Raw genomic sequence first — 15,792 nt, 5'->3', positions numbered from 1 at the left:
ACCTGTGGCGGAATGGCCTCCCACCCCCCGCCACCCCGCAGAATCCCCCCGGGATGAAGCTTACCTGGGGTGGATGTTCCGGCGGTGGCAGCTCCAGCAGCGGCAGCTCCAGCAGCGGCTCCGGCAGCAGCAGCTGGTCTCTCAGCCAGCTGCTGCGGCTGCAAATGGTGGCCACCGTGGCAGCCACCATAGCAGCCGCCATTTCCGTCCTGACAGGCTGCCGTGATAGGCTACGTAAGTATTTACGTAGCCTATCACGGCAAAGAGCAGGGGTGCAAACGGCGGCCGCTATGCCGTTTGTGCAGCTGCTCTTTCCATGATAGGCTACATAAGTATTTAAGTAGCCTATCACGGTAAAGGCAGCCATGCAAATGGTGGCCGCTATGCCATTTGCGTAGCTGCCTTTGCCGTGACAGGCTACGTAAATACTTACGTAACCTATCACGGCAGTCTGGCAGGACGCAAATGGTGGCCGCTATGGCAGCCACCATTTGTGGCCGCAGCAGCCGGCCATGGCCGGAACTCCAGCTGCGGACAGCCCTGGCTGACGGCTCTGTGGAGCCTCTGTGGAGCAGAGCTGGCCAGAGAGGATTCCAGGGGGAGGGACGGAGCGCCTCCCCCCCACCGTGGATCAAAGCTGCGAAAAGGTAAGTGACTTTTGTACATCCCTACTTTTTCCAAGGTGCAGAACTTGGCATTTATCCCTATGAAATGTCATTCTGTTTTCTGCCCAGGGCCCCAGTCTATCATGATCACTTTGAATTTTGTTTCTGTCTTTCAAGGTATTAGCTATCCTGCCCAAGTTTGTGTCATTTGTGAAGTTGATCAGCATTCCCTGCACCTTCTTTTCCAAGTCATTAATAAAAATAGTGAAGAGCACTGGGCCCAGGACTGAGCCCTGCAGTACCCCGCTCATTACTTCTCCCCAGTTTGAGAAGATCTCATTGATAAGCACTCTTTGAGTCCGATTCTGTAGCCAACTGTGGATCCACCTGATCGTTGTTTCATCTAACCCACTTTTAGCTAGTTTGCTAATCAGGATATCATGGGGCACTTTGTTGAAAGCTTTGCTGAAGTTGAGATATATTATGTCTGCAACATTCCCACAGTCCACAAGGGAGGTTACCTGATCAAAAAAATAAGATCAGGTTCATCTGGCAGGATTTGTTCTTAACAAATCCATGTTGACTTCGAGTAATCACTGAATTGTTTTCAAGGTGCTTACAGATGGATTGCTCTATAATCTGCTCCAGAATTTTCCCAGAGATTGATGTCAGACTGACTGGTCTATAGTTCCCAGCTTCCTCCTTTTTACCCTTTTTGAAGATAGGGACAACATTAGCCCTCCTCCAGTCATCTGGCACTTCCCCCGTCCTCCATGATTTCTCAAAGAGAATAGACAGTGGTTCTGAGAGTTCTTCTGCCAGTTCCTTTATTACTCTAGGGTGCAGTTCATCTGGCCATGGAGATTTGAATTCAAAGTAATTAGGTGTTCCTTGACCATATGCCTATCAATCCCAAGCTGCAATCCTGCCCCTTCAGCCTGTACTTCACCTTTGCCAGGGGGCTCATAAACCCTCTTTTGGGAGAAGACTGAGCCAAAGTAGGAATCGAAGACTTCTGCCTTTTCTTTGTCATCTGTTATCATTTTGTCATCCTGTTTTAATAGCTGAACCAGCATTTCTTTCCTCTGTATTTTACTATGTATGTAGCTGAAGAAAGCTTTTTTGTTGCTTTTAGCATCCCTCGCTAACCTCAGCTCATTCTCAGCTTTAGCCTTCCTGACGCCATCCTTGCAATTCTGTGCTACCTGCCTGTACTCTTCCTCTGTAGCTTGGCCTTCCTTCCACTTCCTAGATGTGGCCTTTTTTTGTTTTCAGGTCATCTCTAAGCTTTTTGTGAAACCACATTGGCTTCTTCTGTTATCTTCCACCTTTTTTTCTTGTTGGAATTGTTTGTAATTGTGCCTTGAGAATTTCCTTTTTTAAAAACTCCCACCCATCTTGGACTCCTTTTCTCATTAGAGTCACTCACTTGCCATGGGACCTTACTTATCATTGTTCTGAGTTTATTAAAATCGGCGCCTCTAAAATCCAGGGTACGCATTGGGCTACACACGGCTTTTGCTTCCCTTAGAACCAAGAACTCAAGTATACCATGGTCGCTTTCCCCAGAGTTTCCGTAACTGCTACTTTATCCACAAGGTCATCTCTGTTGGTTAGGATCAAGTCAAGGATAGCCGATCCTCTAGTTCCTTCCTCTACTTTCTGTAGGAGGACGTTATCTGCCATACAAGTCAGGAATTTCTTGGAGGGGCCATGTTTTGCAGAATTTGTCTCCCAACAAATATCGGGGAAATTGAAGTCCCCCATTACTACTACATCATGCTTCCTTGAAACACTGGCTATTTGCTTTTCAAAAGTTTCATCCTCGTCTTCTCCTTGATTGGGTGGCTGGTAGTAGACTCCAACCACCATGTTCCTTATTTATTTATTTATTTCATTTCTATACTGCCCAATAGCCGAAGCTCTCTGGGCGGTTCACAAAAATAATTCCTTTTATTCTTTGCTCCATTTATTTTGATCCAGATGCTCTCGATGGGGCTACCAAGCTCATCCTCCTGTATTTCTGTGCAGAGATATGTGTTTTTCACATACAGTGCAACCCCACCTCCCTTTCTGTTCCTCCTGTTCTTTTTGAACAAGTTATATCCTTTAATTGCTGTATTCCAGTCATGAGAGTCATCCCACCAAGTCTCAGTTATACCTATCAAGTCATAATTTCCCTCCTGTATTAAGAGTTCAAATTCGTTCTGTTTGTTTCCCATACTCTGGGCATTAGTATATAGACACTGAAGACCATGTGCTTCATAGTCTGGCTTTCTTCCTACATGTTTCTGAGGACTATTATTGGGCACTATTAGAGCTTTTCTCTCTGTTGCAGTGTATGAGCCTTCGTCCATTGTTACCCCCAACTTTATGTCTCCCTTCCCCGTAAGATTCAGTTTAAAGCCCTCCTGATAAAGTTCTTCATGCTGTGGCCAAACACATTCTTCCCAGCCTTTGTGAGGTGCAACCCGTCCCTTGCCAACAGTCCATCTTCCAGGAAGTATAGCCTGTGGTCCCAGAATCCAAATCTCTCTCATCGGCACCACCTTCGTAGCCAGTCATTCACCCGGAGTATTTTTCTTTCCCTTTCTATCCCTCTTCTGAAGGATGGATGAGAAAACTATCTGGGCCCCAAAGTTCTTGGGTTTCCTTCCCAAAGCTTCAAAGTGTGACGTGATTTCTTTGTAGCTCCGCTTGGCGGTATCTTTTGTTCTCACATAGATGAGAAGAAAGGGATACCTGTCAGTGGGCTTTATGAGTGTAGGCAACCCTTCAGTCACATCTCTAATCTATCCTCCCACGAGACAGCATACCTGGAGAGTCCACGGGTCTTCGTGACATACTTGGGTTTCAATTCCATGCAGCAAGGAGTCTCCCACTACTACTACTCTTCTCTTCTTGTTGTTGTAGGCCTTGCTTTCATTGCCTCCACTTGACTGACCTTCAGCCTCTTGCTCGCTCTCATGTGGGGTCCCCTGTAATTCTTCCTCTGTGGGCTGTCCTCCAGTCGCATCCTCAAGTACCTGGAAATGATTCCATAGTTCTACTGCCTCCACTGGTGCAGAGTGGGTTCTAGTTCTTCTGCTCCTGTCACCCTTTTCCAAGGAGTATCCTCTACTTCATTTTTCCTCACCTCAGCATTTTCCTCTTCTGCCTCAGCTTGCTGTTGCTCTTCAAGCTTCTGTTCTTCACTTTGCTTCTGTAGTTCCACCATTCTGTCCAAGAACTCTTCGTGTTCCCTTATTCCCAAGAGGGTGAACAGTCGCTGCTCCAGTCCTCTTATTTTTTCTTCCAGCAGTGTGATCAACTTGCACTTGTTGCACATGTAGGCCATGATGTTCTCAGGCAAGAAAAGAAACACTGCACACACCTTGCAGGTCACCACAATTGGAGAGTCTTGCCATTCCATAGTCTTTTCCCTTTTTGTGTCTAGCTTTCTGATTGTTCTAGAGTAGCCTGTGCTTGGTCCTCTACTCACTCTTTGCCTTTGTCTCGTCTTCCACTGCAACTCCCCTGGCCAACTCCTGTTTGCTCGCCCTGTTCGCTCGCTCTGATCGCTTGCTCTCTGGGAGCTTGCTTGCTTCTATAGTCCCTAGACCAGCTGGAGCAGCTTCCTCTGCTCTGCTGAAGTTGATGTGGACAGTTTTCAGCTCCAGAATTTCATGCAGAGTTGTCTATGCTTCACAAAAATATTTACTTGGATAAAGAAAGGCAGGGTCTTCATCTAAGCCAGGGATGGGGAACCTCCAGCCCACTGCAATCCTATGCAAGTTTAAACAGAAAAAAGACCTACAATTCCCAGCATGCCACAGCCAGCATAGTAGGGAGTTGTAGGCCTTTTTTCTGTCTAAACTTACATAGGATTGCGCCCTAAGTCTAAGAAATCAGGACACACAAACAAAACTATAAACACACTGGCTGTTACATTGCAGAATATATTAACAGATAAAATGTTAGTAGAGCTCAGACATAACTGCACAACAAAACATAATTTAATGGCAACTGCAAACAGCCAAATAAGAAGCCAGAAGCAAGTTCCTATTTGTCCTTCTATTTATTGTTTTATAAAGTGTACCATCTGTCTTTTTATATGACCTGTCTGTTTATATGATCTGAAACAATGTCTTCTTAATACAGGCACACAGTATATATCTTTGTTTATATTCTTATAAAGTTATTTTATATTATAGACTACTTCCACAAATTCCTTCAATATCAAGACTGCAGTCTGACAGAATTAAGTCTGTAAAGCCACGGATTTCAAAAGGCTTAAGCACACTTAACTCTTTGCTGGATTGCAATTCAAGTAACTGGCGCTTCTCACTTAAATGCTGTAGGATGAGATCTTTCTAAACACTGTAAATATTGTCTGATACAATCTCCATTCCTACCTGAGGACAGGAAAGGATAATGAAAATACAACAGAACAGAGAATTCTGAATTTCCCTATAAAGGCTTTATTGGAATGTGCTAAATTTTAATACATAAAATACATCCGAGGATCAGATTAAAATGTTGGCAACTGGATCAGTGTTTGTGGTGGGTGAATCCAATTAATTCAGTGTGTAGTGGTTAGGATGGCCACTTATGAATTATCAAGAAAAAAGAGAAGTGTGTCACCAAAAAAGAGGACAGGAGGTTATCCATTTGCAGATGTTAATTTATATTGTTGTTGTTGTTGATTCATTCAGTCGCTTCGGACTCTTCGTGACTTCATGGACCAGCCCACGGCAGAGCTTCCTGTCGGCCGTTGCCACCCCCAGCTCCCCCAAGGTCAAGTCCGTCACCTCCAGAATATCATCCATCCATCTTGCCCTTGGTCGGCCCCTCTTCCTTTTGCCTTCCACTTTCCCTAGCATCAGCATCTTCTCCAGGGTGTCCTGTCTTCTCATGATGTGGCCAAAGTATTTCAGTTTTGCCTTTAATATCATTCCCTCAAGTAAGCAGTCTGGCTTTATATCCTGGAGTATGGACTGGTTTGATCTTCTTACAGTCCAAGGCACTCTCAGAATTTTCCTCCAGCACCACAGTTCAATTTATATGTATAGATGCAAATCAAATCTACAATTATTATCATTGAAATAGAAATGCAATCAATCTCAACATAGTGTGGAAGACTTTGACCAGGTCACTGTGTGCCTCTTCAGCTTGCTGTCCAGGACCTATCTGTAGTTGTTATAGTTCTTCATCTTTAAATTGGAATGGGCAGGACAACCCTTCAGTTAAAGGTTGTTAGATAAAAAGTCCTTGCTTTCGGTTTAGAAGAAAAGGATGCCAGGCAGGCAGCAGTGGATCCAACACTATTTTATTGAACGTTTTGCAAAACGGGTGCAGAGCAGTCTGGACCCCGAGACACGTGTGCAAAAGCCCTTTATATCATATCGCTTCTATTGTTCTTACCAGTAACCAATGAAACAGTTAGTACATCGGCTCACTAAGTCAATATCCAATAAACAGTCACTATCAGCTTACCAAGCTGTTAGTCATGAGCGTGTCAGTATGATTCCCTTTTTGCTCCGCCTATATTTTCCCGCCACTCGGGCTCTTACGTAACTTGAGACGCCAACGGTTATGGAGTCTCCTTTTTTTCTAACAATTCCCTCCTTTAAGTCTTTATTCACGTCTTAAAGCATTTAAAACGGAGTTTCTTTATCAGCACAATAAAGCAAGAGCATCTGTTTTGACAGAGCGGTTTCAATTAACCGCTGGGATAAGCCTCTAGCGCAGGGGATAATGCAACAACCAAATAACACTAAAACTCCTATCATCACTACAAGTGAAATAAGGATTGAGGCTGCTAGGTGTTTCCATTTTCCAAACCATCTCTCTAACCAGGCAGTCACGGGGTTGTTAATCCCTGAATTCTCGGCTAATTCTTCAGACAAGGTGGTGAGGCCCTGCAAAGCCCTTGTTACCGTGCCATCTGGGGCAGTGTTGTTAGGGATGAAGGTGCAACACCGTCCACCTAGCATGACACAAACCCCTCCTTTTTCTGCTAACATCGTATCAAGAACACGCCGATTTTCCCAAGCCATTTGGCTGGTGGCATCTAGCTGCTCAGCCAATCCTTTTACAGCATCTCGAGTATAGTTTATAAACCTCTGTTGATTATAATAAATGTAATTGATCCAATCTACATTTTTGTTAATGGTCACCCACCAAAACAGGGTAGATTCAAATCCTGCAGAAATTTGATTTCTTCCTTTGAACTCGTCTGGCACTCCCCTTGGTACTCCTATGGAGTCAATATATATTTGATCATCAAAAGGAGTTACTGATCGTTTCTTCCGGGGTTGGCCAGTCTTCTCTGCTGGATGGTATGCAATTGAAAAGGGGACTGCCAACTGAACTAACCCACAAGCTCCGGACCAATTGGAGGGCAATACCTCATACAACTCTAGACCACCATAATACCACCAGAAATCAGCTCGTGGGATTGAAAGGGAATTATTCCTAAAGCGGGTGGAATTAACACATCTTACTTTACTCGTCAGGTTCCCTATATGCCCCTCTGTGTCTGCAAGGTTTCGGTGTATGCATCCGGTATGGTTTCTTCTTTGCAGGAAGACTGTGGAAGGTCTGACACGATCCTTTGATTTGAGTGGGGGGTATAATTTATTGAGGGTTTGGCATTCCTCCTCTCCCCATGCATCAGGGTGTTGGAACAAACGGATCACGCAGGTGAGGAGGGAAGGAGTGTCCCATCCCAGTGGAAAGGGCAGCACCTTTGCTACAGATCTCCCTGTGGCACAAACAAAACAGTCAGACTTATTTAAAGACTTGGCTGTATACTTTATCCACTCTAACCACACATTATCAGTTTCCTCTGTTATTGGGATTCCTATCCTGGTTCTCCAGGGACGCCTCTCTTTCTCGGGGATCTGTACCAGAAGTGGTTTGAGGGGTGTTGGTGTGACATTTCGGGGTTTTATCTTAAAGCTGTCAAGCCCAAGTCCTTGAGGTATCACCATCCACGTTAATATTTCTTTAACTAACATTACCAACACCACCCACAATACTTGCTTCATATTACAAGTTTTTTGTAATTCGAACCCGAGCTTTTCCCAGATGTTGTGACTTGTATATTACAGGCGATTGTGGCTCCTGGATGGCTTCTTCGCCTGTGTCCCTGGCAGCTTCCGGAGGGGTGCCAGGGAGCAAAGGACCGTTGCCCGTGTCCTCCTGTTCTTTCCAGGTGACAGAAGGAAGCGAGGGTCGCTTAAATGGCTTTATCCGGCTGCAATGTGTCCATTTACTAGAACCCACAAGCTTTACACACGAGTGGCTGGTTGGTCCCACCAAATAAGGCCCCTCCCACCCTTCCTTTAAAGCTTCTTTATTCCACTTTTTCAGCAACACCTCGTCTCCCGTCTGGAAGAGATGGATAGGTGCATCTAACGGCAGTCTCTGAAACGGAACGGAATAAGCTCGTAGCTGTGAAAGAACAGACTGTAGAGAAGTCAACTGATCCCTTAACATCTGATCACCCACCTCCCACTTGACTTCCTCCCTCCTTCCGCAGTGTACCCGAGGCGGGAACCCAAACATCAGTTCAAAGGGGGACAATTTTATGTCCTTTCTTGGCATCCTTTGAAGCTTCGTTAAAGCTATTGGCAGAGCCTCAACCCAAGTGAGCTTCACCCCTCGTTGGAGTTTGGTTAAAGTCTCCTTGAGGCTCCAATTGATTCTTTCAACCTGTCCACTTGCCTGGGGCCTCCAGGGGCAATGTAAATGCCACTCTACTCCCAGAGCTTGTGCCAGCCCCCGTGTAATAACTGAGGTGAAATGTGAGCCCTGATCGGACTCTATAACTTCGGGCAGGGAGAACCGGGGCACCACCTCCTGTAACAATTTAGCAACAACAGTTTTAGCTTGGCAGTTCCTACATGGAAACGCCTCTACCCACCCCATCATTTGACATACTATTACAAGCAAATACCTGTAACCCCTACATGGTGGCATCTCAGCAAAATCAATCTGCACCCTCTGGAAAGGATAGTAGGCCCATGGTCGCCCTCCTTTTGGAGGAGGGGGTGCCCTGGGAGGGTTGGTTTTCTGGCAGACTTCACAGGTTGCGGCTAGTCGGTGGGCGCATACAGTTAAGCCAGGGGAGACAAACAGCCTCTTGCAATAGTCGATCATGGCTGATGCTCCAGGGTGTCCAAGAGAATGGTGAACTTGCTCTAGAACAACCCTCTGCAGGGTCTGTGGAAGAAGCAGTCTTCCATCTGTCATCTGGATCCATCCGTCGTCGCAGGGACTTATTCCTTGTTCTTGTGCCATCCGTAACTCAGCAGGGGAGTATGTGGGGCGCTCTTTTCTTTTGGGTAGAATGAGGAATGTTCCTTGGATTCCCTCTCTGGCTGCTCTTTTTGTGGCCTCATCTGTCTTCTGGTTTCCCTGTCTCCATTTTTCCTCTTTTTCTTTCCCATGGGCTCGGACGTGGACAACAGCTACTTGTGAGGGTAGCTGGAGGGCATCCAGAAGATCCACTATTAGGCCGCCATTAGCCACTGGAGATCCGTTTGCTGTAAGGAATCCCCTCTCTTTCCACAGTTGCCCATGAGCATGCACAACGGCGAAGGCATTTTTGCTATCGGTATAAATATTTACTCACTTTCCCTTGCTGGCTTGCAGGGCTCTTGTCAGGGCTACCAGTTCAGCGGATTGGGCGGAGAAATGAGGAGGCAGCCTTTCCTCGCGCACACTCTCCTCTAGAGTAACGACGGCCGCGCCTGTGTAGCGCCTTCCATCCAGCATATAGCTAGATCCATCTACAAACAGATCTCTGGCTCCCTCTATTGGTTCATCCTCAAGGTCCGGTCGGCCTTTGGTGTCTAGGTCTAATACTTCAAGGCAGTCATGATCTGGGAGTCCTGATCCGTTTGTGCCCAGTAATGTTGGCAGTAGTGTGGCGATATTAAAGCTAGAGCAAGCCTTAAAAGTGAGGTTTTCGTTTGTTAGTAAACCTATTTCATATCGGGAATGCCAGGCTGGGTTGAGAAATTTGCTTCCTCCTCCTGATTCCAAAATTTGTGGCACTCCATGCGGCACCCAAACTTCAATGGGTCCTCCCATCGTCATTTTCTCGGCTTCGGTACAGATCAGAGCTGTTGCCGCTACTGCCCTCAGGCAACTTGGCCATCCTCGTGCTACGACATCTAGGACCTTGGAATAATATCCCACTGGTCTCCAAGAGGGCCCTTTTCAGTGGCAAAGCACTCCCGAAGCTATGCCCTTATTTTCATGCACATAAAGTCTAAATGGCCGGCTGGGATTTGGTATGGCTAGAGCAGGTGGTGACACAAGAGCAGCTTTAAGGCTGAGAAAAGACTTATTCATTTCCTTAGTCCATTTCCATTTATCCAGTCTATCTTTCTGCAGCGCCTCATACAGCGGCCGCGCTGTCTCCCCATAGTTTGCTATCCATAGTCGGCAGAATCCGGTCAACCCCAGGTAGGCCCTCAATTCGCGGGGGGACTTAGGGACAGGAGTGTCACGGATGACTTCAACTCTTTCTTGCCCTAGGCTCCGAGTCCCTTTAGTTATGTGGTAGCCTAGGAATTTTACAGTTGGTTGGGCCAACTGTACTTTTTCTTTTGACACTTTATACCCCCTCCCCGCTAGATAGTTGAGGAGGGAAACCGTCCCACTCAGGCACACATTCTTGGCCTTGGCTGAAATCAGGAGGTCGTCACAGTACTGGAGGAGATGCACCTCTGCGTGCTGCTGGACCCAGGGTTCGAGATCCTTTTGGAGCTGCTGGCCAAAGACAACCGGTGAGAGATTGAGCCCCTGAGGGATGACTGTCCATGCTAATTGAACTTTTGACCCCCCCTCTGGGCTTTCCCATTCAAAGGCGAACAAAGGCCTTGAATCAGGGTGGAGGGGGATGCTGAAAAAGGCGTCTTTTAGGTCTATGACAGTGAACCAGGCGTGCTCTTCCGGAATTCCTACAAGGAGGGTGTGTGGGTTGGGGACCACAGGATGGGGGGCCTCGATCTGCTGATTAATGAGCCAGAGGTCTTGCACTAAGCGGTAGCCCTTGCCCCCCCTCCCCTTTTTGGCACAGCGATGATGGGCGTGTTATAGGGGGACATTATCTCAATGAGCCGGCCTTCTTCTCGGAGCTTTGTTATTACTGGTTGTAGGCCCTCCTTTCCTTGGCGGGAAAGGGGATACTGTTTCACATGAACAGGCCTTGCTCCCTCCTTGAGGGGAATTTTGTATGGTGCTGCCGACTTGGCACGAGAGGCCCCTCCAATCCCAGCCCAAGCTAGAGGGTTGACTCTGTTTTCTATTAGGCTCCAGTCCTCGGTGGCCTCTGGGGTGGATTCTTCTGTAACCTTCAAAAGGGCCATTTGGTAGTTACTACTCTGCTGTTTAGGGAGCCGTATCTCCATCCTTCCGTCAGGAGTAAAAGCAATCTCAATTTGGAGTTTAGTCAATAAGTCCCTTCCTAGCAATGCCACCGGACAGGAGCGGGTACAGACAAATGCATGTTCTAGGTGTGTTTTCCCAACCTTGGTGAACAGGGGACGAGAGAGGGGCACTTGGGTTGCCCTTCCCTCGACCCCCATTATGGTGGTGAACCCTCCACCTCCCGTTGGGGGCTCACTGAGGGGGAGGACGGACAGGGCGGCCCCTGTGTCCACAAGAGCTTTGTAGGAGCGGCCCCCAACCTTTATTTTGACCATGGGGTCCCGTCTTGCCTCAGAGACGGCTAAGAGGGGGCCGGGCCCCGGTCTGTCCTAATCTCTTTCCTGTTCATACAGAACTCTCTGCGCTCCTCCCATATTTTCCCCTCTCTCTTTCTGCTTCAAAGCCTCACAGTCACGCTTCCAGTGCCCCATTTTCTTACAAAAGTCAGATTGATCTTTCCCCAGGGGAGATCCTTTCCTTCCCCCTTTCCTCCCCTTTCTAGCTCCCTCTTTGTCAGGTTTAAGAACCGCAGCAAGGAGCTTGGCCTGCCTCTTGTCTTTTTCTTTTCCTTCTTCTTCTTCTCGCCTCTCATAAACCTTTTGAGCTACTTCAACTAAAACTCCTAGGTCAGCTGCCAACCCTCCTTCAACTTTTTGCAACTTCTTTCTGATGTCCTGGCAGCTATTTCCCACGAACTGAGTCGTGAGGATCCTTAAATTATTTGGATCATTCAAGTCAATGTCAGTACATTTAGCGAAGGCTTCCCTCAGCCTTTGGAGGAACATGGCAGGAGGGTCGTTTTTGTCTTGCTTTAGAGTCAGGACTTTTTGCAACTTGGGGGCCCTTCTCGCGGCTTGCTTCATGCCTGCTAAAATGAGTGGAAAATAGTCAGCATGTAAGCGTCTATGTGCCGCTGTGGCCACCCCCCAATTGGGTCGCCCTGTGGGCAGAACCTCCGCCGTCTCCTCCTCAGTTGCCTGGGGATTTTCCTCCCTATACTTGGCTCGTGCCCCCGCAAGGATGGTTGGCATTTGGCTGAGAAAACAGGTGTTCAATAGCATTTGTGTATCGTCCCATGTGGGGTTGTGAGTAAGCCTCACATTCTCCATCAGAGACAGGAGTGGCCCGGGATCCTCTTCAAAGGAGGGGTTAAATTGTTTCCAATTATACAAATCAGATGTTGTGAATGGGACATAAACAAACATCGTCCCTTGAGGATGTTGGGTGGTAGGGTCGGGGACTTCTCTGATGGGGAAGGTGAACTTCACCGGTGGTTGGGGGTCCTTTCGCAGGTTGTAGTTAGGTCCCCCTTTTGCTTCTCTCTGTAGGACCTCCAATCTTTCCTCTAGGGAATATAGACGATCTTGAAGAGTGTCCTGGCATTCAACTAGAGGGGTGGGGTCCTCTGGTACTATTTCGTGAGAGTGGTCCTTCTCGGGGGCATCTAACCGCTGGGTGGGCCCCTCAGGAGAGGGTGGTGGTTGCAACGAGTGCCCTGCGACGGCTGTCCCGTAGGGAGGAGGAAGCAGTAGGTCCTCCGGTGCCGCGGCCATGACCCTGGGTGGTCCTTCTTTTGGTGGTTTCCTTTTGACCACCATGGGAAGGGCAAGGGACATGCATTTAACAACCCACGGAGCGGGCCTGCCGCCAAGGGGCACACAAGTTGCCCACGAATCAATATAAGGGAACTGGTCCCAACTTCCCTCTGTGCTACTAATGTTTGCACATCAGATACCAAGGTTGGGTCAAAAGACCCCTCGGGTGGCCATTTGGGTTCTAATATTGGCCATTCCCGGGTGCAAAAAAAGACAAGACGATCCTTTGTCATCTTAGTTCCATAATCCTGCTTAAAATGTGACCAATTGCGCAAACAACACTCCAAGGGCGTATGGGACTTCTTCGCAGACTTAGATTGGGACCCGCCCATGACGGTGGGAATTTCAATCAGCAATTCTTGCGCTTCGCCCTCCTCTGACCTAGCCCGTCTCCAGGGTAAGGAAATGCAGATCGGGGCTCCCCACTCGCTTCGCCCGTAGGCGTCTCACACAATCACAAACACACCACCGTCCCGCGTTTATCCCCTAATGTAAGCTGTTTCACTTACCCCAAAAGCCTCTTCTGTCCCGCCTGCAGCTGCGTCCAGCTGCTTATTGATCCACTGCCGGTGTCTAAAAGGAGTGATCACGTCTCCCTCTTCCTCTGGCGTTGGTCCCCAGGCACCTCTGCCGCCACCGTCGTGAGGAGAAGGCAGTGTAAAACAACCGCCTGTGGCCACTTCTCCTCCGCGGCCCCTCGGCTCAGCGCGAAGGGGACGCGCCCCGAAGCAGGATCCGAGTCACGTCACCAAATTGTTAGATAAAAAGTCCTTGCTTTCAGTTTAGAAGAAAAGGATGCCAGGCAGGCAGCAGTGGATCCAACACTATTTTATTGAACGTTTTGCAAAACGGGTGCAGAGCAGTCTGGACCCCGAGACACGTGTGCAAAAGCCCTTTATATCATATCGTTTCTATTGTTCTTACCAGTAACCAATGAAACAGTTAGTACATCGGCTCACTAAGTCAATATCCAATAAACAGTCACTATCAGCTTACCAAGCTGTTAGTCATGAGCGCGTCAGTATGATTCCCTTTTTGCTCCGCCTATATTTTCCCGCCACTCGGGCTCTTACGTAACTTGAGACGCCAACGGTTATGGAGTCTCCTTTTTTTCTAACAAGGTCACCTTCAAATAGAGGCAGCTCTTTAAAATAGAGGACTACCCTCTGTAAAAGAGGCCACATAGCCACCCTAGCAGATGCCATGGGGTGTTGGCCAGTCCTCCTGTAAGGCAAATGGGTAATTTACAACACTACTGCGAAGAGGATAGGAAAGACTTGGGCCTCTCCAATACTCCTCTTTCTTCAGATCCGCAAGACGGTCAGAGTCAGGACAGACAGGCCTTCCGGACTCTGTCCAGCCTGACTCTATGCATGTGTATACAGAAGCAAGTCCCATGAGGCTTACTTCCAATTAAGCATGCATGGAACTGCAGCCCTTCGGTTGTTAGGAGAGGCATGCAGCTGCCTCTCCTTGGGGCAGCTGCCAAGGGCCCACTGATGCCCCGAACCCCGCTCCCCCTTTTCCAGCACCAGGCAGCTACCATTGTAATTGCCCACAACGTTCTGCAAGGATGCTACATCCATCTCCTCCTTTGTTGTTGCTGCTGGTAGGCCCTGCCTGCCTGCCGCTCATGTCTGGCAAAAACACACAGGGCATGGAAGGGCTACCTGCCTGCCAATGAGGGGCAGAGGCAGAGGGCTATATATCAAGCTGCCCCCCCCCCCATACACACACAAACACTCTCCAAATCTTGAAGCTGGTTCTGAGGAAAGGCCCTGCTGCAAGTGCTTCACTCTGCTGAAATTGGAAGGGTGACCATAGGGTGCAAGGTTTTGTCAGTGGTGGAAGCCTTACTGCAAAACTCCTGGGCCACAGCCTAATTTTCTCACAGTTGTTAGGGCTGGCCACTAATATATATTTATTTTGGCAGGCTTTTGAAGTGCTGGCCCAAGCAATTAATGCCACAGCTGTTCTGTATTAATTTTGAGGCTCATTGTTTTTGTCTATTGTTTTGTCAGATTTTTAAACTGTATTTGAAGCATTTATGTGGATTGTCTATGGCACCGCATACATAGATCAGCGGTGGGGAATATGTGCCCGCCCCACAGATGTTGTTCCTACCAACCCTAGCCAGCATAGTCAATGGTGAAGAATGATGGGAATTGTAGTCCAATATCTTGAGAGCCACATGTTCCCCATCCCTGCCGTAGACAGTGGACTGGTGGTTTGGCTACTGCTGAAATGTTTGGCAAAAAGTGAAACTTGATTGACTGCTGATATTAAACTAAAACGCCTTATTTTTAATCCTCATTTCTCTGCAGTCCCAAAGTTGTATTTGGCTTTCATATTTGCAGACCCGGATTCAGCCCTCATAAAAGTTTATGGGAGCCCCCACTCAGTGAAGCTCACAATACAACTGTAGGGCAAAGGAAATCTGGCTTTTACCCTAGTAAAGGCTATATTTATACAAATGTAATATTACTGTACAACTGGTTATCATAAAGGTTACTAGGCAGGAGTAAAATGCATCAATTTACCCAAGTGGAGGAAATTCCTTATTTTCTTCTGACTGTCCTATGCTGATGAGAAAAACCTCCGAGGTGTATTTCATGTCTTACGATGCACACCTGTCCAATTTCTTGTGTTATTTAGGTCAGGTCTTTTGCATTGGCAGCAGGGGCCGTGAGTGGGGAAGAGTGATATTTAGTTTATGGCCAAACTGTCTAGCAATTTCTTAGGACTGGGAAATTACATTTAGCCCTGGAAAGCAACGTTGTTTTTAAATAACAGAAAACAAAACAAAAGCCATTTATGACTAACAGTTACAGCTTCCAGGACCGTAACTCATTTCTTGATATTGTTTTCTGCTTGCCCACCGTTAAAGAGTGAAAACTTTTCTTTGGACAAAAAGGATACATTTGGCAAACGTGTAATGACAAATATATAGGCTGAGCAGGTCTTATAGTGGGTGAGAAGCAAGCTCACAGGTAGGCAGTATTAGATCCAATGTAATCTTTGGTAAGTCCTCCCAAAATCCAAATCTGCCAACCACATCCAATTTTTTCTACAGTCTTCAAGCTATGGATTAGCTCTCCTGTTTCCTTTCCTGTGAGGAAAGGTTACAATGTCTGGAGAGGGTTAGCTTAGAAAAAAGGGGAGTGATG

The sequence above is a fragment of the Heloderma suspectum genome, chromosome 7 (genome assembly GCF_057233095.1).
Source record: "Heloderma suspectum isolate Gila_16-S chromosome 7, 16-S_ref, whole genome shotgun sequence".
NCBI lineage: Eukaryota > Metazoa > Chordata > Lepidosauria > Squamata > Helodermatidae > Heloderma > Heloderma suspectum.
The sequence above is the reverse complement of the archived record's forward strand: the minus strand, read 5'-3'. Positions refer to the sequence as shown.